Raw genomic sequence first — 20,720 nt, 5'->3', positions numbered from 1 at the left:
AGGTGTTAATACCACTGGAACTTTGCCTTGCAAATTATTTACATAATCTGGGTAAGTTTATATACTTTCTGATTTTGTGCATGCTAAAACTTGTCGTTTATCATTCATTTCACCGTTCCCAGATCACAATTTCTTCAGTTTGCCACATAGTGCTAAATTTACCCTCTCCATGGTAAAACGTTGTTAGACTGCTTGTTTTCTTTTCAGTGGCTCAATTCCCTGGTGTTTCTGAGCAACAGGTGAGAATGGCTCATCTATTCTTCATCAACAATGGGTGAAGCAAGATTATATAACAGAATAAGCTTTATTTGGTCTGTTTCATAAATTCATGAAACAACTCAAAGGAGGTTTTGAAATCCTTATAACTGGACATAGTAACACATGGGGAAGCCAAAATGTTTTTAATTCATCTGTGAAGCTTTAATGCTCATGTTTAGATCAGTCCTTTTCTTCATTTTCTTTTCAGTCCTGCCCTAAAATATTGTTTTTAAAGGTCTCTGATATTTTGAATCATAAAAGCTTTGGAAAAGGTATATTTATTGATATCAGATGCTCAATCTATGCCACTTGATATAAAACGTTTTTCTGCGGTACACAACAAAACAAGAGGGAGTCATTATTGCATTTTCGAGTTTTAACACTACTTTTATATGATCAATTTATTGATACACGTTTTTTTCCTAATTTAAGATTAATTTCTAGCTCTTATGTTGCCTATATGATTCTTCCTATTTGAAGGCATTTAGAACTGTAAAAAAATGATTTCACTATGCATATATTTGGAATTATATATTTACATGTAAATCTCCCCTTCCACATTTTATGAGGATCAGAAAAAAGGTTGGTAACTAGATGAACCACGTATCTATGTAATACGATGTATCTTTAAAAGCTTTAAAGGGTACAGACCTCATAAATGTTTTTTTAAAACACACACACACACACACACACACACACACACACACACACACACACACACACACAATGTCTTTTTAAAAAGTAATTCTGATGTGTTCCTGAACCTGAATAAATATAAACTGCACTGGCCTATCCCACCACATTTCCCCTCTCTAATCTCCATTCTGCAGCCCCTTCATGCCCATCTCAGAACAAACACAATCTGCATTCAGAACAGGACCGTTTACAAGTTCAATGGAGTTATTTTGGGTGAGTCATTGAAAACACAGTACAAAACCTTTCCTCACTCACCAGAAATGCATTTTTAAAATAAAGCCAAAGTGAACAAGGCTTGGCAAGTTTGAGGGTGGACAAAATGGGGAGAAAGCAGGGTTTCTGCCAGATTCAGACAGGATTCTGCTAAACCATTTTTGGCTATTCTTTACATTCAGCTCCACCAACTTTCCTTACCATCACTAACCAAAAAGTACAAGATTGAGCAGGTAGGCCGTCAAAACAAGGACACTCAATTTCCACCAGCACTGTATTGGTGGGCAGGGCCAGTAGATCCCTTAGAGCTTAGTGACAGTTTTAAATCCCCCTTTGTGTCTCCCTTAATTCAGAAGCTATAAGATGTATCCACTTAATAATCTCTTTCCTCTGATTAAATCATTTTGGCAAACAAATAATGATTATAAGCAATTTTTAGAAAGTTGTGTATTAAGAAAATAAAGTTGTGTATAAATTCAGTAAGCAATCCTTTAAAATTGCTTTTAAAATAAGTGAAGTTCTATGAGAGTTAATCCAATAATAAAATATTGAAGGAAATAACATCTATAGAGACAGAAAATAATAAGCTAGTTCCTAAGAACTTTTTTTTTTTTTTTTTTTTGCGGTACACGGGCCTCTCACTGTTGTGGCCTCTCCTGTTGCGGGGCATAGACTCCGGACGCGCAGGCCCAGCGGCCATGGCTCACGGGCCCAGCCGCTCCACGGCATGTGAGATCCTCCCAGACTGGGGCACGAACCCTTGTCCCCTGCATCGGCAGGCGGACTCTCAACCACTGCGCCACCAGGGAAGCCCCTAAGAACTTTTAAAATTGAATTAATATGTCTCTACAATGGCTTGATAAATTTGGGGTTTTAACATGCAGGTATTCAGGACTTAAGCATCAGTGTAGAGTCTTATTTATCTATCTATAAAATATATTACTCACCTTTTATCCTGCAGAGAACTTTCTAGCAGCAATACAAGTGATTACTCTTTCACAACCGGTTACAAATCAGTTGAGGCTCACATCTCATAAATGAGGAAAAACCTAGAATCAACAAGGAGACGTCCTTAACATATAATGGCAATTCTGAACTCTTTTGCTATAAAATTTGATAGTCCTTGAAAGTCATGTTTGACAAAGGTTGACCCAGCACATTACCGCGTGTTAATTAATACACCCTGTAGGGGGACCTACTCTTAGAAGTGTTCTCTGTTCACAAAGAATTTATCGCCAAGTTGTGGGTACAAGCCAGGCTCTAGTGGATGTAATTATACAAGTATTCTTCTCGAACTCCCTGCAAATTATCAGTTTCCACAGTCAGGGTGACAATTGTTGGTTAAGAGGAATAAAAACTCTGTGTTTGAATGTTAATCTGGCTATGGAAGCACTAGGGTCATAATAAACAAACACGTATTTCCTGCTGTAGTTAAGAGCACAGCAAAGAACTCCGGTTTCCCACATTTGGGGGAATTTTTTTCCTTTTCTTTTGTGGGTAAACAATTGCTTTAAAATTATAAAATAAGTACTTAGCCTTCAAAGCTTATCTCTGCTATCTAAGAATGATTTTATTGTACTTAGTTGTATTGAAATATAATCTACATATGATCAAAAGTTAAAAGGACTAAACATCTATTGATGGGAACCCCAAACTAAGAACTTCTTCACAATCTTGTTTCAAAACAAACAGAAAAGTAAAGCAAATGCCATTAAAATTTCTTTGAGGCGAAAAAGTTTATTATTGCTGTTAGGTAGCATATTTGGCCTGGATTACATTAGGACTAATCAAACAGCTTAAAGTGGTGTTTGCTAACAGACGGTTATTAAATAAAAGAACTACAGGGTAAAGGTCAGCACACAGGTTGTTTTGCTTAATTTTTAAAAATTTCCCTGAGCCTACGTCTTTCCAATTTTTTTCTAAAACAAGTCAACTCAAGTTGGCACCTTAAAACCTTTAAACACTGTAATTAAAACCTTTAAACACTGTAATTACACTAGTGCTGATATTCAACTTGGAGAAATGCTGTTAGAAGAGCGATTATTTCAGTGGACCCAGGGTAATAATAAAAATGGATAGTTTTGATTGAGCACTTGCTTTGTTCCAGACACAGTATTTATACCTGGATTTATACTGTCTCATTTAGTACAACTCTATAAGAGCTTATATTACTTTCACTTTACAGAAGGGAAACTGAGCTTCAGAGAGGTTAATACTTGCCCCAGGCCACATACTAGTAAGGGGCAGAGTGGAACCAGGACTTTTCCCCTGCAAAGCCCATGCTCTTAGCCAAGATGTGTGACTGTCTTAGATACTCCAGGTCCGCTGTTAGGGAAACATTAGCAACCACTTACTGTTATCAAACTGAGGGGATTCTTCACTTACAGCTGATGGGCAGAGGGAATTCAAGGGAGGCGATTACCTACTAAGACTCCCTCATTTCACAAGGGAGGAGAACTAAGCTCAGAAATTTTAAGAAGCCTGCCTAAGGTCGGCCATCTTAGTGACAGAATTATTGAGGGACGAGAATCCATAACTCAACAGTCCTGCAAACACAAAGGCAAAGGTAGAAAAATTGTTTTTATCTCACCAAATCTTCTGAAAAACTCAGAGAATGTAAAAACAAAGATTTGAGTATTCAGGTTTCTTACTAGCATGTAATATTACAGAAGTAAAGTTGATACTTCTGGCCCCAAATCTGTAGCTCCACCTATGCATATTTCTGGAGAGGACTCAAGGTTGGAGACAGTGAGAATCTCTGCAAACAAGTATGTTATTCAGGTTATGTTTGAGTCCTTCTAGGATAACATTCTGTTCTTTATTAGATGCAAAAGCCCAAGACTGTAACATCCCTGGCCCAGCCACATTCTTGCACTCAGAGGACTTTCTCAAAGGGAACAATGTTCCTGATCAAAAAGAGGGAGTTTTTGCTTCTCAACCTAAAATCTGATCTTCCAAGCAAGCTTCAACTGCCCGGTATGGGACATGACGTTTTAAGATTTCACCTAAGAACTATTTTAAACTCTATCTTGAAGAGAAACAATATTCAGAAAGTTTTTCTAAAGGATAAATGTCAGTCACTACTGTGACTAACATATATGATATGTGAGTATTTCAATATATTATATTTACTCATGATTTAAAGCAGACCAGCAAAGAGCTGGGTGCCTTGATAGTATCAAATGATTTCCAAGAAGATGGTTTTTACAGAATTACTCTATGATTTGTGCAATGGCATCTGCCTATACTGATTCTTGATTTGAGCAGTGACATGAAATGAGATGTACCATCTCCAATAAAGAATCTTCCCACAGGCTGTTAAGTATATCACCCTGTATTCCCTTCAGGAGATATATCTTTTCACAATATTTGTTCCAAGAAGAGTTAAAATTACCAGGACATTTTTGGTTAATCTCACGGGCACTGGGAGTTAGATAACTGACAGAGTTTCTCTTTTCACATTGGCAGCTAGAAAATTGAAAGCCAAATGTGTGGCTCACTCATGGTAGATGAGTAGGTCATCATGGAATGCATCTTAAACTTTATTCATGGCTCGATTCTGTCCCCACCCTTGTTTTTTTTCCTCTTTTTTCTTTCATTTCTTTTTTTTGTGTGTGGTATGCGGGCCTCTCACTGTTGTGGCCTCTCCCGTTGCGGAGCACAGGCTCTGAACGCGCAGGCTCAGCGGCCATGGCTCACGGGACTAGCCGCTCCGCGGCATGTGGGATCTTCGCGGATCGGGGCACAAACCCGTGTCCCCTGCATCGGCAGGCAGACTCTCAACCACTGCGCCACCAGGGAAGCCCCATTTATTTCTTTTTATCAAAATAAATTTTATAATTTTTGATATTTCTTTTCTGCAACATAACAAGGAATAGCTAAATAAAATATGTGAGAATCTTAAGCAAAATTATATGTTTACAAATATGTACTTTCAGAGAGGAACGTTAGGCGGGAAACAAACATGTTCTGTTAAATGACAATATTATGGCTAAATTTTTTTCTTTTATTTTTCAAACTTTTAAAAATTGTATTTACAATTTAAGGATAAAAACTTATTTGAACTTTGAAAGCTCTAGGTATTCCAGAGATAGAAGTGTGGGAAGTATGTGTCTGACCCCATGCAGTGTATTTTTCAGTTTGATTACGTTAAGGCAAGTGAGGAACTGTCATAGACTGAGGTTGAAATGGTAGGTGAGAGCCAAATTTTAAAGGCCTTGGTGTGCTATTTTAAGGGAGTGTATTACTGCCAGTGTGAAGTTAGAAGCAGCTTTCAGTTTTTAACTAAAGTGCTTTACTGAAAGATAACTGTAACTATACAGTTGAAAGAATAGGGCATGGGAAAGCCTCAGGCAAGGGAACCAGGTAGGAGGCTTATTAGTTTGGTGGCAGGGGTTGGAGGACGGAGGTTTATAAAGACTTGAGTTAGACCAGTGGAGATAAGGGCTGCAATCAGATTTGACAGATTAGAAGTGGGTGGGGAGGAAGAAATAGAATAATCCCCAGGTTTGCTTTGTACTTTAGGTAATGGATAGGTATTGGTGTCATTCAACATGATAGAGAATTTAGAATGATTAGGCATTAATTTGTTTGAGAGTAAGGAGAACAGAGAAGAAAGGAAATGAGTTCATTATTGGACATATTAGATATGAGGTACTTATAATACATATAAGAGATGTAGCCCCAAGCAGTCAGAAATACAATACAGGGACTTCCCTGGCGGTCCAGTGGTTAAGACTTTGCCTTCCAGTGCAGGGGGTATGGGTTCAATCCCCGGTCAGGGAGCTAAGATCCCACGTGCCTCATGGCTGAAAAACCAAAACGTAAAACAGAAGCAATATTGTAACAAATTCAAAAAAGACTTTTAAAATGGTCCACATCAAAAAAAAAAAAAAAAAAGAGAAATTACAGTACAAAGGTGGAACTCTGAATGAAAGTTTGGCTTAAATATTGTAAGGGTGTGTGTGTGTGCGTGTGTGTGTGTGTGTTTGGCATCATTAATATCAGACAGCCATTTTTTCTATATGATTCTGGTCAGCTTTCTTCCTATTTCCCAAGTAAGCTATTCTAAGCCTATTAAGGCAGTAGTCATCATGACTTATAAAATGTCAAGTCTAGTGGATCCTTTCAGCCCTAATTTTATAGGTATCTTTATAGCTCTTGTCAGGATTGATTATGCCTCACATTTCTTTCTTGATCTTACATTTTACTACTTCCCAGTCTCCTTCACCGGCTTTCGTTCTTTTACCAGTATAAACTATTAAGTTCATACACTCTCTCTGACTGAAATGAAGAAGATTAAAGGTGGAGGAGTTCTGGGAGAAATAAAAGTTTGTTCAGTGTGTTAAGTTTGAAAAGCCTGTTAGACATCTAAGTGGATATATTGAGTAAGCATTTGGAGATATGAGTATAGAGTTCAAGGGGAAAATGTGGACTAGCACATAAGTTTAGGAGTCATCAGCATATAGGTGGTATCTAAAGCTCAGAAATTAGCTGGGGCCACCATGGGGGAATTGGTGAAGAATGTTACGAAGAGCTATCTAAGGCTAGTGTCTTGGGGTACTTCACATTTTAGAGGCAGATAATTGAGAAGCATCCATCAGAGGAGGCTAAGAGAGATCAACTAGCAAGGTAGGAAGAGAACTGAAAGTGGTATCCAGAAGGCAACTGAAAAAAAAAAGGTTTTAAAGAAGAGGAAATGGTAAATTCTACCAACTTCCTGAGAAGTTGATTAAGATGAACACTGAGAATTGACCTCTGGATTTGGAAATCGAGATGTTATTGCTGACCTTGACAGTAATTGTGGTTGAATGGTGAAGAGTGAAGCCTTGATTGTAGTGGGAGTCTGTAGGGCTAATTCTTTTTAGAAGAGGGAAACAGGAAATAGCAGGGGTAGTCAAATGATAACAATTAATTCGTTATGGTAGAACAAAAGAGCAGGAAAGCCGTTATATAAATATACGAGCATTCAAGATCATGAATATCTATGTCTGGTTAAGGTTGGGAAAAAGCCAAGTTCTAAAGTTTTGATCCCTTGAAGTTTATTCCCACTTGATTTTAATATTAGACCTTCTTACAATTACTATCATTTCTGAGTAACATAGTCATGAAAGAGGTAAAGGTAGAAACAGGAAATGTAGGCATCTGATGAAGAGAAAGACGAAGATAGGAAAATAGCTAAAAGGAAATGTAGAGTTGAAGAAGGATTTTTGGTTATTTTTTGAGGGGAATGCATGGGAATTAAAACATGTTTACTGGTTAAAGAAAGGAACAAGTAGACAGAGAAAGGTTAAATATACACAGAAAAGGTTAGGTATTTGAAGGGAGGAAACTTAATTTTAGCAGGTGATTTCTTTCTTTTAGATTGGAAAGAGATATAAATGCACCAATGTAGTTAAATTTCTAGGGTAAGATAATTTAAAGGAATTCACACCTACTGTCCTATATGTACTCTGAGAATGAGGACAGATCATCTGTTGAAGTGATGGAGAGTGAGCTTTTTGGAGAATTAAAGAGAGTGAAGTTTTGAAATAGCTGTTATTAAAAATGGAATAAAAACTACAAGGGAGAAGTAGAATACTTGTTTATTTAACAGTTACATACCTCTCTAAGCACCTTATAAATATTAGCTCATTTATTCATCATAGCATCTCTATGAGATGTGTTCAGTTATCATTACCTTCTTACAGATGAAGAAAATGAGGCACAAAGTGGTCACGCTGTTTTGCTAAGGGCACCCAGCTAGTAAGTGGAGGAGCCAGGAACTGAGCTTTGGTGGTCAGGCTCCAGAGTCCATGCTCTTAACCACTTTACAATGCTGATGGCAATGATATAACTTTATTTGGCAGGCTTAGGTACGTAGGTGTGGAATTTCAAGAGACAAAAGTTTAGATTCCTCCAGGAGAGGAGCTCAGAGCTTGAGTGTGATGATAGTAGAGACATTAGTTGGTGAGATAAACCACAGAATGCAGACTGGATGGAAGAGGTAGGCAGAGGATAAAGAAGCAGGGTCATAGAGGGGCTCAGAGACTTGAATCTTTGCTGTTTTCCTAAGGTTTTAGATTCTTTATGAAGCCAAAGAGTTAGTTTGATAGAAGTAAAGAAGAGGGATAGTTGGAAGAAGCAGGAACTCAGATTAAGACAGTATGATTATGAAATGTAATTAAGAGAGATGAGGAGTTTCTGGGGAAGACAAGGTAGCACTGGGGTATAGCACTGGTAGTAGATCACTGAGATCCAAAGGAGTTAAAAGGCCTGAGCAGCAGAGGAGGTCAAGAAATAATGAGTTCAGGGTGTTGGGTGGGGCATCTCTATAAATATTGAAGTCACATATGAATCACCCAAGATGACACAGGAAACAGGGTGGAGAAAATGGCTGCAGAAACCAGCAATTTGCAATGTGAGTTTGATGAGGGAATGAGAGATGGCGTAAGATGAGAGATCAGGCTGACATAATGAACAGACTCCAGACAGTGGAGTCATACAGGCCAACCAACGTTTCTTGTAGCCACCTGCTTCTGTGAGTGTGATAGGGAAGCCAAAATGGCCATTCCATCAAGATGTGTAAACTGGCAGCATTCCTGAAGAGCTTTTTAAAGGGGTTGAACTTTTGAAACGATTAAAGCCTTAAATTACCTTAGAGGTCCAACACATTAGCAAAGTAAATATTAGCACAGTTAATCTAGCCCATATAAAACCATTATCATGTAAGTACAAATAGGGCTCCAAGGATATGGATATGTTTTAAAAGGTGGGAAACTGGAAGGAGGAAGGGAACACAGGAAATTGAGGTTTTGGCCATGGGTAATGTGAACAGCTAATATAAAGGAGAAGGAGCCAGCAACCATGTACATGGAGAACCTCTAACATGTGCCCTAAGAATGATGTAGAAAAGGGGAAATGTGCAAATGAGCTATCTCCTTCTCTTAGTTCAGAATACTCAATAAAAATTATGTTAATAATTTCACATGCATTGATGTGTGTTTTCCCTTTTCTAACAATGTTAAGAGCCTCAGAAACAAAAAATAAATGTTTATAGAAAAAAATCCTATCCCTGAATCAGAAGGCAGGCTAAATTACATACTGTTATAGAACTAACTACTTAATATTAGAGGAAATTATGTTTTAGTCAACAAAAATTCAGATTTGCCTTGGTAACCTATACTGTTGGTTACCTGCCAAACCATCACTGCTCCATCTTCTTCCTTACCAGCAGAATCCTTTTTATGCCACTGGATATTGGCATCTACACATAATACTAAGAGGTCCTATAATAACTAATATTTTCTGAACTAGAATAGGTCTTAGAGAACATCCAATCCACTAAACTGTGCAGAGGGAGACATGATGAAAAGCAGTAATTCAACAACTCTGACATGGAGTTTCTTGAGTTATGAATACGAATTAGAATGAAGTCCTTTATCCATATAAATGAATAGTTTTGATTCTTAATATCCCCAAAGTACAAAATAACCTCCAGCAAAAGAAAACAAGATAAATGATGGAAAATTTCTGAATGATTATAATCACAGGCTGTGTGGCCCTGGAAGTACCAAAAGTTCTGAATTTTCTATCCATTTCCAAAGATTTATCAAAGGGCCAAATTAGTTTATGAATGCTCTTAAAGTTCTATTTTCTACCATGAGTACAATCACAGTGATTCAAAACCAGTGTAAGTTTTACCTGAACCAACCTTGCCCGGTCAGTGTGGAAATGGCTTAAGCTGACAGGTGCTTTTTACATGGCGATATACATTTGTGTGCATGTATGCACAGGTCTGCGTGTGTGCATGTCTGTGAATGTGTATGTGTCCTTATGCTTGTGAGCCATCCAGAGGTTATTACATCAAGAAGCCTCTGCTCTTTCCCCAACACCCATCCTCAAGGCAGGTCCACCCACACAATACCAGAGCGGGTGAAGTCAATTTTACTAAGATTTACAAGTCTGGAAAATGGAGGAGGACTACCAAGGAGAAGATTATAATCAACATTGTTATCTGGCGTATCAGTACTCTTCAAAATTATGCTCTTATCTGAAACTAGCCATCTCATCACTCTTCTCCCCTCCCTTTCTTAACACGGTTTTATTTAAATGCAATTCCGCTCTCTTTCCAAGCTTGCCTTCTAAGAAAAACTAAAACACTGCATTATAGAAGCCACTCATTTTAGAAAACTGTCCAGTTACCACTATTCTCACTCAAACATACCCTTTGATGGACTTCCCATGCACACCCCTCAATAAGAATATCAAAGTATCCAGCAAAACCAGGTAATTCCCAAGAAGGAAAATTTTTTTCTCCTTAGAAAAATAATTTTCTCCATATCAGACTTTAGCAAAGGAGAACCATGGCACATGCATGCATAGCCACACACCTCCATAGTGGACTTGGTAAAAGAAAAAGAAAAGAAGAATGGAAACATTTAACATTCAGTTGGGTGGTCCAAAGACACTGGAGATTGAAGAAATATATTTAGAAGTTAAAAATATTTTTGTAGGATAATTTTCATTTGAGATTGATTTTAACCTATATAACAGATGTGTTGCTTATAAAAAATGATGGTTTATCTGCTTCTGCCTAAAAATTAATAGTCATACAATATAGGGACCATTCATTGGATTGACCTTGGAAGGATATTTCTAGTCCATTGATTCTTCCTTTATATTATTCATTTATGCTAGGTAAAATTTTGTCTCCATGTCTTGCATAATGAAGAAACAGAAATAAAAGCTATAAATGGAAAAGAACACTTCTCCAGGGTCATTTAATTCAAATCTTTTTAAGGGAAGTTGTTTCTTCAGTTTTAATTATCTTCAGTTTTAATTATCTAGTAATAGTAATTATCTTGTTTTTCTACTATATCCAATAGTATTTCTACTCTACGAGAAACAAGTTTATTTCGAATATCATTTCTCAAACACATAGCGCTTACCATTAAGCAAAATTTCTTAATTTATTTTACAAATTATTTAAAAGGGATGACAAAAATTTTAAATTATGCATATTACATAAATATGACATGAAAGATATGGATTAGGTCATGGTGTACACTTCCTAAGCTTTTTTTTTCCAGACAACAGAGTTGTGAGAGCAGTATAAAATGTCCATGTGTGTCTCCTATTGCGTATGTGATTTTAAATCTCTAAAAACAATCTAGCATCTTTTGAAGTACCACCTACATTTTTTCCACCACCTGTAATTTAACACAATGAAAGAAACTTCCTTGAATGTTCAAAATGCACTGCCAGCCTGCTAGCACCAAAGCACATCTTCTGTTGAGTACCAAAGGTAGTACCATATTGCCCTTATGCATACTTTAAATGTACAGTCCTCAATTACCTTCCAGGGGCTTCTTCAATAAAACCCCATTTTACCAATTCAAGCTCATATCCCACTGACACAAACAGTCCTCTCCGTTTGGTTGTATCTTCTTTCTCTTCAATAAACATGATTTTCCCCCCCTTCATCTCTGTTGTTCTTGCCACCAGGAATGCCATCTCCCTTATCTTCTACTCTTACTTGAGTGCCTCTTTTCCAGAAAGCTCTTCCTGAGTCTTTTAGTCCATATGGTGCTCTTACTGTCATTTAACTTTCCATTGTTCTGATTTCTGTTAACTAGTTTATTCTTATGCTTTTCTGTAAGCCTCACTTTTTTTTGCATTCTGAAACACATTGGAAGTTTCTCTACCAAACTTTGTTTATTCATTGTTCATTTTTGTACAATTCAAATTTCTAGAAACACTAAGTCAACAACCGATGTACAAGAAAAAAAATAATAAAATAGGGCTTTACTTGTACAAAAAAACTACATTCAGGATCCCTTTTCCCTTATTTTGGAATGCAATTTCTAAGTGTTTCTCATGCTGGCTACTAACAGGGACGTCATTTCAAATTTGGGTCTGATATTCCCCCTCTTCCTTATGGTGCACAAGGTAATACAGTGGTTTTCAGATTTGTTTTTTAGGGACAGAGTTTTTTCTTCAAACTCATTCTTACCTAGAATTTCAAATATGTAAAAGAGGTGCAGCAAAATAACCCTTATTAAAGAGAGTGCTGTGTGTGAGGGAAAAGTGAGGGGTCCTGCCTGCTTAGCCCTTCTACAGCCCCACCAGTAGCTCCTAGGGCTCCTTGGAGGAATTCTGGAGGCACCATGTAGAAACAGGAGAAAAGCTGACCTTGGCTCTGCTCTCTTTTCTCTGTTCAGGCTTGCGCTTGAGTTTCCTCAACCTTAAAAACAATGAACTTGATCATCAGAGACCCTTCGTATAAACCACAAAGCCTCATAATGCCAGCAGTACTCAAGTGAATCAAAAAAGATTCACACCTAGACTATTTTGGTGTTCTATTGTTGTATTGAGTCAATATTTTTAGAAACTTTCTTCTGAAAAAAATTGCTTGATGTTTGATAAAAATTAGTATCGAGGATTGATTAAAGATTTGAACAATTTGGGGGGAGTTATTTAGATTCTGGTTTGTGAGTACCTTTTATTGTCAGTAAATTTCAGTTTTGAAAATTCTACTTTGAGTTAGCATTTCAAAAAAAAGAAACCAAAGTTTGTATTCAACATTCACAACTTCTAATCTTCTGTATTCCTTCAAGTAAGCAAGCAGTGTAACATAGTGTTCCTACGTAGAAACAGTCTGGTATAAATATCAGTCAGATATTTGCTTTGGCAGGTGTTCATTTAACAGAATGTGTGAAGAAATACACAAACCTGGTGTCAGACAAATGCCATTAAAGAGTACTATCATTCCAGTTAATAAAATATATTGGTGAAATTAGCCATTTCATTTTGGCTGTATTTAAAAAACTATTTCTATCTACGGGGCATTTATTCACTTGTAAATGGAAAAAAAGTCAGGCAAAACACCAAAACAGTAAGTTCCACTTGATTCCGAGCAACTTGTTAAATAAACCGTTGCTGCTTTTAACTGCAAAGTACTTAAATGTGACTGCCAAAGTCTATAATTTTTTTAGAATTCCTGGTTTCTCCATCAGACAAACTTGACTCAGTTATCAATATAAAAGTGACTTAGCTGTCAATTTGGCTTGATCAAAACAACTTTTGATACTACTAATCTTTTTAACAAAACTTTTCATTTTACAAAGTTGATTTATAATATGAAAATCTCAGTGAAAAACCCAGTTCATCTATGTGCATGTATGTGTGTGTGTGTGTGTATATACATACATATATATATATGAATAGACATATAATTTTAGAAATATTTATTGCTAAATAAAGTTATTTCTAGTGAATTAAACTTTGCAAATAAAAGTAATACATTTATAAAACTTACTGCAAATTTAATTTTTTGACTGGAGTGCCCTTGTTACTGACAAATTATATAAAATTTTAAATATACTTAAAGTAAGAATCATTCAATCCATGCACACTTTTTTAAAATTCAATTAATAGTTGTGTCATGCTTTTGTACAAGGAGATTTACTTGACCCAGATAGGAATTGAGTACTAAGATTTAGTTTCTGATACCCAGAAACTTACAAACTAATGAGGGTCATAATGAGGAACTTCAATATAAGGTTGTTATCATCTTAGTGGTACAGGCAAGTGCTTTAAAATGTCACTTAAAAAAAATGTTGAAAAGCAAGTAAGGTCAGAAAATGAATCAAAGGGGAACTTTTTTGCCTGGAGAAGCAGTGAGAGATTCCTGTTCACACTTTCTTTCCCTTTTGCTGTAGAACCAACATCAACCAGCTTTAAAAACACTGTTATTAAAAAAGGAAAAAAATTTTCTGGCAAGGGTGAGGAGAGTGATTTTGACTTGGGAAATCCTGACGGAGAGGGGAAAGGTAAAGAAGTAAGATAAGAAAGAAAGGGAACTAACATTCACTGAGTATTTAGCAATTGAACTTTTATGTCTATTATGACATTATGTTTCTTCTTAAAGGAAACCAGCTAGAAAGCTATTGAAACCACTGAGGTATAAGCAGGAATGGAAAATGAACAAATAGAATAGAATTTGTTTAATCTTGGCTCTATTCAACTTTGTCACAGTTGACCAGTCCTTGAGGGAAGAGTATCTAGCCCCAAACTAATAGAGAATGTTAAATAAGATTTTCTTTCAAACTGTATTCATTCCTTGAATTTAGTAGATCATCAATGTTTTTAATTTGTTAGTTTGTTTTTTGGCTGCATCGGGTCTTAGTTGTGGCACGCAGGATCTTCGTAGAGGCATGTGGGATTTTTTTTTTTTTTTTGCGGTGCACGGGCTCTTCGTCGTGGTGCACGGGCTTCTCTCTAGTTGTGGTGTGTAGGTTTTCTTTTCTCTAGCAGCGGTGCAGAGGCTCCAGGGTGCATGGGCTCTGTAGTTTGCAGCATGCAGGCTCTCTCGTTGAGGCACGCGAGCTCAGTAATTGTGGTGCGCGGGCTTAGTTGCCCCGTGGCATGTGGGATCTTAGTTCCCTGACCAGGGATCAAACCCATGTCCCCTGCATTGTAAGGCAGATTCTTTACCACTGGACCACCAGGGAAGCAGCTTAATTTAGTTTAATTAAGCTATAAGTTACAATGGAAAATGGGTAAATAAAGGTAATGCTCAGAAGATATATTATGAAATAAGTTTTTGGAATAGATGCCTACCCATAAGCACTTGAATATAACTGCTACTGATAAGACCCACAAGAAGTATAGTATAGCCATGAAAAGACACTTGAAAGTTGGTTGCATTTCTTTTTAGAAAGATGTTGAGTTTTGGGTCTTTAAGGGAAAGATCCCATTATTTTTCGATAGCTGAAATACATCAAAATAAAACCCCAAAGGAAAGCATTCTGACAGTTAAAATGTTGTAGTTTCATATTTTTTTTTAAATTTAAATTTGTTTATTTATATTTGGCTGTGTTGGGTCTTCGTTTCTGTGCGAGGGCTTTCTCCAGTTGCGGCGAGCGGGGGCCACTCTTCATCGCGGTGCGCGGGCCTCTCACTGTCGCGGCCCCGCGTTGCGGAGCACAGGCTCCAGACGCGCACGCTCAGTGGCTGTGGCTCACGGGCCTGGTTGCTCCGCGGCATGTGGGATCCTCCCAGACCAGGGCTCGAACCCGTGTTCCCGCATTGGCAGGCAGATTCTCAACCACTGCGCCACCAGGGAAGCCCCTGAAATGTTGTAGTTTCATTTTTAAAAACAACTTCTAACTTTACTATACATTTGTGTTTCATTTATCTACACCAGTTCTTTATTTTATGTTCTGAAATAAATTTCCCTCAAATTTCTAGCAGTAATAAATGGGAGTCTGGTTTTTCCCATTTCTCCAAAGTTAAATATCTTAAGAGTAGAAAGACAAGAGGTAGGCAATAATTTGAAGTTATGTATGCCTTCCAGAGAATCTGTATTTAGTTCATTTGTATGTTCAACTGGTGAGAATCTATTGATACATTTTTACATTACATATCATAGAATTAGAGCGCATCTTGTCTGAAGATGATGTTTCTAAAGAAAGAGCCAGATATTTGTGCTCAAGTGTAAAACTCCATAGTAGGAAATGATGTTCAAAAGTAAGGTTAAATCAGCCTTAGTGTTTATTTTAAGACTATAAGAATCATTTGATAATTGCTTCTGTTAAGAGCTAGCTACACGCAAGCTAAGCTGAAATATTGATAGGAATGGACTTGCACACCATACTAAATTAGAACTGTATTAGTTTCACTTTTAAGAGGAGACTTTTTCTGAACTTCTCTGGTTCAGTAAAGTCACATCAATATCAATAAATCAAAATTCCCCTAAATGGGCTTCCCTGGTGGCGCAGTGGTTGAGAGTCCGCCTGCCGATGCAGGGGACGCGGGTTCGTGCCCCGGTCCGGGAGGATCCCACATGCCGCGGAGCGGCTGGGCCCGTGAGCCATGGCCGCAGAGCCTGCGCGTCCGGAGCCTGTGCTCCGCAACGGGGGAGGCCACAACAGTGAGAGGCCCGCGTACAGCAAAAAAAAAAAAAAAAAAAAAATTCCCCTAATTATTTTATTATTAACATGCATATCTTGATATGCTGTTTCCTACATTATAAAATAGTAGCATTAAATGCTGTGAAATTCCATAGTTCACTTCTTGTGGTATGCAGAGTTCCCATAGAAAATGTATATGCCATGTATTGGACACTATTAATTTTGACATCATAAAGTTGGAAAAAGTTTTAAATTAATTATTTAAATATGGTTCTTAAGGAAAAATTGCTGTAGAACAGGATTAGAAATTTTTTTTTTCATTAAGAGGCCAGATAGTAAATGTTTTAAAGCTTTGTGAGCCTAATGGTCTCTGTCACTACTCAGTTCTGCCATTGCACAACAAAAGCAGCCATAGGCAATACATAAATGAATGAGCAGGGCTGTCTTCCAATAAAACTTTATTTTCAAAAGCAGGTGGTGGGTCAGATTTGGCCTCTGGGCCATAGTCTGCTGACCACTGTTACAGAACATATAAACATTTTACATTTTCTCTGTTTAACAAAGATAACTGAACCACACTTCTCACTCTCTATAGTTTATGTATATAGTTAATATATAATATATTGTTATATATATAGATATATATTGAGATTTGTGAGAACCAAACAAACACATGGGAAAGGACTTTAAAAACTAGATGTATTGATCAAAGGGTACAAACGTCTAGTTAAAGATGAATAAGTTCTGGGGACATAATATATAGAATGGTGATTATAGTTAATAATGCTGTACTATATATTTGCAAGTTACTAATCGAGTAGATCTTAAATGTACTTACCACAAAAAAAAATGGTAATTATGTGACATGATAGAGGTGTTAGCTAACACTATGGGTGGTAATTATTTTGCAATATACTCAAAGTACCAAATCAACATGTTGTACACTTTAAACTTATACAATGTTATATGTCAATTATATCTCAATAAATCTGGGGGGTGAAAAAAAACTAGAAGCATTTCCATCTATAAGTGAAAGGCATTATGATTATAAACAGGAAATGTTCAAATATTCATATGTTAAATGGGCATTATCTACCTGCAAACTGATCAGGATGCCTTTTCTAATATAGTCAGCAAGAATTATTTCATGTTTCTAACAGTTGGGGAGATTTGGAAATGTCTATGATCCTCTATTATAGTTAATTCTATCATAAATAGGAATTTTGTTTGAAACTAATTTGGTATATTTGGGCACTGTATTTCAAATACATGGAACCAGCACTATATATTTTCTCTTCTTCTACACCTAAAAAATAGGAAGGCACTGGGCTTCCCTAGTGGTGCAGTGGTTGAGAGTCCACCTGCTGATGCAGGGGACACGGGTTCGTGCCCCGGTCCAGGAAGATCCCACATGCTGCGGAGCGGCTGGGCCCATGAGCCATGGCCGATGAGCCTGTGCGTCCAGAGCCTGTGCTCCGCAACGGGAGAGGCCATAACAGTGAGTGGCCCACGTACCGCCAAAAAGAAATAAATAGGAAGGCACTAATTTTTTAAAATGAAATATAAATCCCATTAATATATTAAAATTGGTATCACTGCCATATGATTATTGGGGATGAGGAAATTAGGATAAAAAGAAATGAGCTAAAGAACAGTAACAGCACTGTTGACAAATGAAGCTGATATCACCCTCACATGGAAAAGCAGAGGAAGTATTAAATCTGAAATTCTCCATGTGAAGTGGGAAATATAAGTTCTGACACAGGCTAGACAAAGACATTCCTTTAAATTATTTGAACGTTTAGACTCTTCAGATTAAAAATTGTGATTTATCCATAATAAATTATCCATAATAGATTAAAGAATTTAGATTACAATGACAAATAGCTCACAGATTTATTACATGAAAATGTTTCTGCTTCAAAGGCAACAAAACAATTGCTTCAGAGTTTTAGAGAAATATGTTTTGAGGAGCTTCAAGATGGCGGAAGAGTAAGACGCAGAGATCACCTTCCTCCCCACAAATACATCAGAAATACATCTACATGTGGAACAACTCCTACAGAACACCTACTGAACGCTGGCAGAAGACCTCAGACCTCCCAAAACGCAAGGAACTCCCCCGTACTTGGGGAGGGCAAAAGAAAAAACAGAGACAAAGAATAGGGACAGGACCTGCACTAGTGGGAGGGAGCAATGAAGGAGGAAAGGTTTCCACAAACTAGGAAGCCCCTTCGCAGGCGGAGACTGTGGGTGGCAGAGGTGGGGGAAGTTTCAGAGCCACGGAGGAAAACGCAGCAACAGGGGTGCGGAGGGCACAGCGGAGAGATTCCTGCACAGAGGATCGGAGCCGACCAGCATTCACCAGCCCGAGAGGTGTGTCTGCTCACCCGCAGGGACGGGTCAGGGCTGGGAGCTGAGGCTCCGGCTTCGGAGGTCGGATCCCAGGGAGAGGACTGGGGTTGCCTGAGTGAACAGAGCCTAAAAGGGGCTAGTGCGCCATGGCTACCCAGGAGAGAGTCCAGGAAAAAGTCTGGAGCTGCCGAAGAGGCAAGAGACTTTTTCTTGCCTCTTTGTTTCCTGGTGTGCGAGGACAGGGGATTAAGAGTGCTGCTTAAAGGAGCTCCAAAGACGGGTCCGAGCGGCGGCTACCAGCGCAGACCCCAGAGACGGGCATGAGACGCTAAGACTGCTGCTGCAGCCACAAAGAAGCCTGTGTGCAAGCACAGGTCACTCTCCACACCTCCTCTCCCGGGAACCTGTGCAGCCCGCCACTGCCAGGGTCCCGTGATCCAGGGACAACTTTCCCCGGGAGAACACAAGGTGCACCTCAGGCTGGTGAAATGTCACGCTGGCCTCTGCCGCCGCAAGCTCGACCCACATCCGTACCCCTCTCTCCCCCCGGCCTGAGTGAGCCAGAGACCCTGAATCAGCTGCTCCTTTAACCCCATACTGTCTGAGCGAAGAAAAGATGCCCTCAGGCGACCTACACACAGAGGTGGGTCCAAATCCAAAGCTGAACTCCGGGACCTGTGCGAACAAAGAAGAGAAAGGGAAATCTCTCCCAGCAGCCTCAGGAGCAGCGGATTAAATCTCCATAATCAACTTGATGTACCCTGCGTCTCTGGAATATCTGAATAGACAACGAGTCATCCTAAATTGAGGAGGTGGACGTTGGAAGCAACGATATATATATATATTTTTTTTTCCCCCTTTTTCTCTTTTTGTGAGTGTGTATGTGTATGCTTCTGTGTGTGATTTTCTCTGTATAGCTTTGCTTTTACCATTTGTCCTAGGGTTCTCTCCATTTTTTTTTAATTACTTAAAAAACTTTTTTTCTTAATAATTATTTTTTATTTTCATAACTATTTTATTTTACTTTATTTTATCTTCTTTCTTTCTTTTTTTTCTCCCTTTTATTCTGAGCTGTGTGGAGGACAGGCTCTTGGTGCTCCAGCAAAGCATCAGGGCTGTGCCACTGAGTTGGGAGAGCCAAGTTCAGGACACTGGTCCACAAGAGTCCTCCCAGCTCCACGTAATATCAAATGGTGAAAATCTCCCAGAGATCTCCATCTCAACACCAAGACCCAGCACCACTCAACGACCAGCAAGCTACAGTTCTGGACACCCTATGCCAAACAACTAGCAGGACAGGAACACAACCCCATCCATTAGCACAGAGGCTGCCTAAAATCATAATAAGGCCACAAACATCCCAAAACACACCACCAGACGTGGACCTGCCCACCAGAAGGACAAGATCCAGCCTCATCCACCAGAACACAGGCACTAGTCCCCTCCATGAGGAAGCCTACACAACCCATTGAACCAACCCTAGCTACTGGGGAAGGACACCAAAAACAACGGAAACTATGAACCTGCAGCCTGCGAAAAGGAGACACCAAATACAGTAAGTTAAGCAAAATGAGAAGACAGAAAAACACACAGCAGATGAAGGAGCAAGGTAAAAACCACCAGACCAAACGAATGAAGAGGAAATAGGCAGTCTACCTGAAAAAGAATTCAGAATAATGATAGTAAAGATGATCCAAAATCTTGGAAGTAGAAGGGACAAAATACAAGAAACGTTTAACAAGGACCTAGAAGAACTAAAGAGCAAACAAACAGAGATGAACAACACAATAAATGAAATTAAAAATTCTCTAGAAGGGATCAATAGCAAAATAACAGGGGCAGAAGAATGGATAAGCGACCTGGAAGATAAAATAGTGGAAATTACTACTGCAGAGCAGAATAAAGAAAAAAGAATGAAAAGAATTGAGGACGGTCTAAGAGACCTCTGGGACAACATTAAACACACCAACATTTGAATTGTAGGGGTCCCAGAAGAAGAAGAGAAAAAGAAAGGGACTGAGAAAATATTTGAAAAGATTATAGTTGAAAACTTCCCTAATATGGGAAAGGAAATAGTTAATCAACTCCAGGAAGCACAAAGAATCCTATACAGGATAAATCCAAGGAGAAACACACCAAGACACATATTAATCAAACTATCAAAAATTAAATACAAAAAACAAATATTAAAAGCAGCAAGGGAAAAACAACAAGTAACACACAAGGGAATCCCCATAAGGTTAACAGCTGTTCTTTCAGCAGAAACTCTGCAAGCCAGAAGGGACTGGCAGGACATATTTAAAG

General features: G+C 38.3%; 1 protein-coding gene across 1 annotated transcript in view; it reads right to left on the bottom strand.

Annotated features, from left to right (window-relative positions):
• ITPRID2 (ITPR interacting domain containing 2) overlaps window positions 1-20,720 on the bottom strand; it is a 100,485-nt gene that overhangs the window by 42,603 nt on the left and 37,162 nt on the right. Inside the window, exon 2 of the mRNA XM_004267389.4 lies at window positions 2,115-2,216. The gene's annotated coding sequence lies outside the window, so the exon portion shown is untranslated. The remainder of the gene's footprint in view (window positions 1-2,114; window positions 2,217-20,720) is intronic.

The sequence above is a fragment of the Orcinus orca genome, chromosome 7 (assembly GCF_937001465.1).
Source record: "Orcinus orca chromosome 7, mOrcOrc1.1, whole genome shotgun sequence".
In the NCBI taxonomy this organism is placed as follows: domain Eukaryota; kingdom Metazoa; phylum Chordata; class Mammalia; order Artiodactyla; family Delphinidae; genus Orcinus; species Orcinus orca.
Note: the sequence above shows the minus strand (reverse complement) of the source record. Positions and strands in the feature narration are given on the sequence as shown.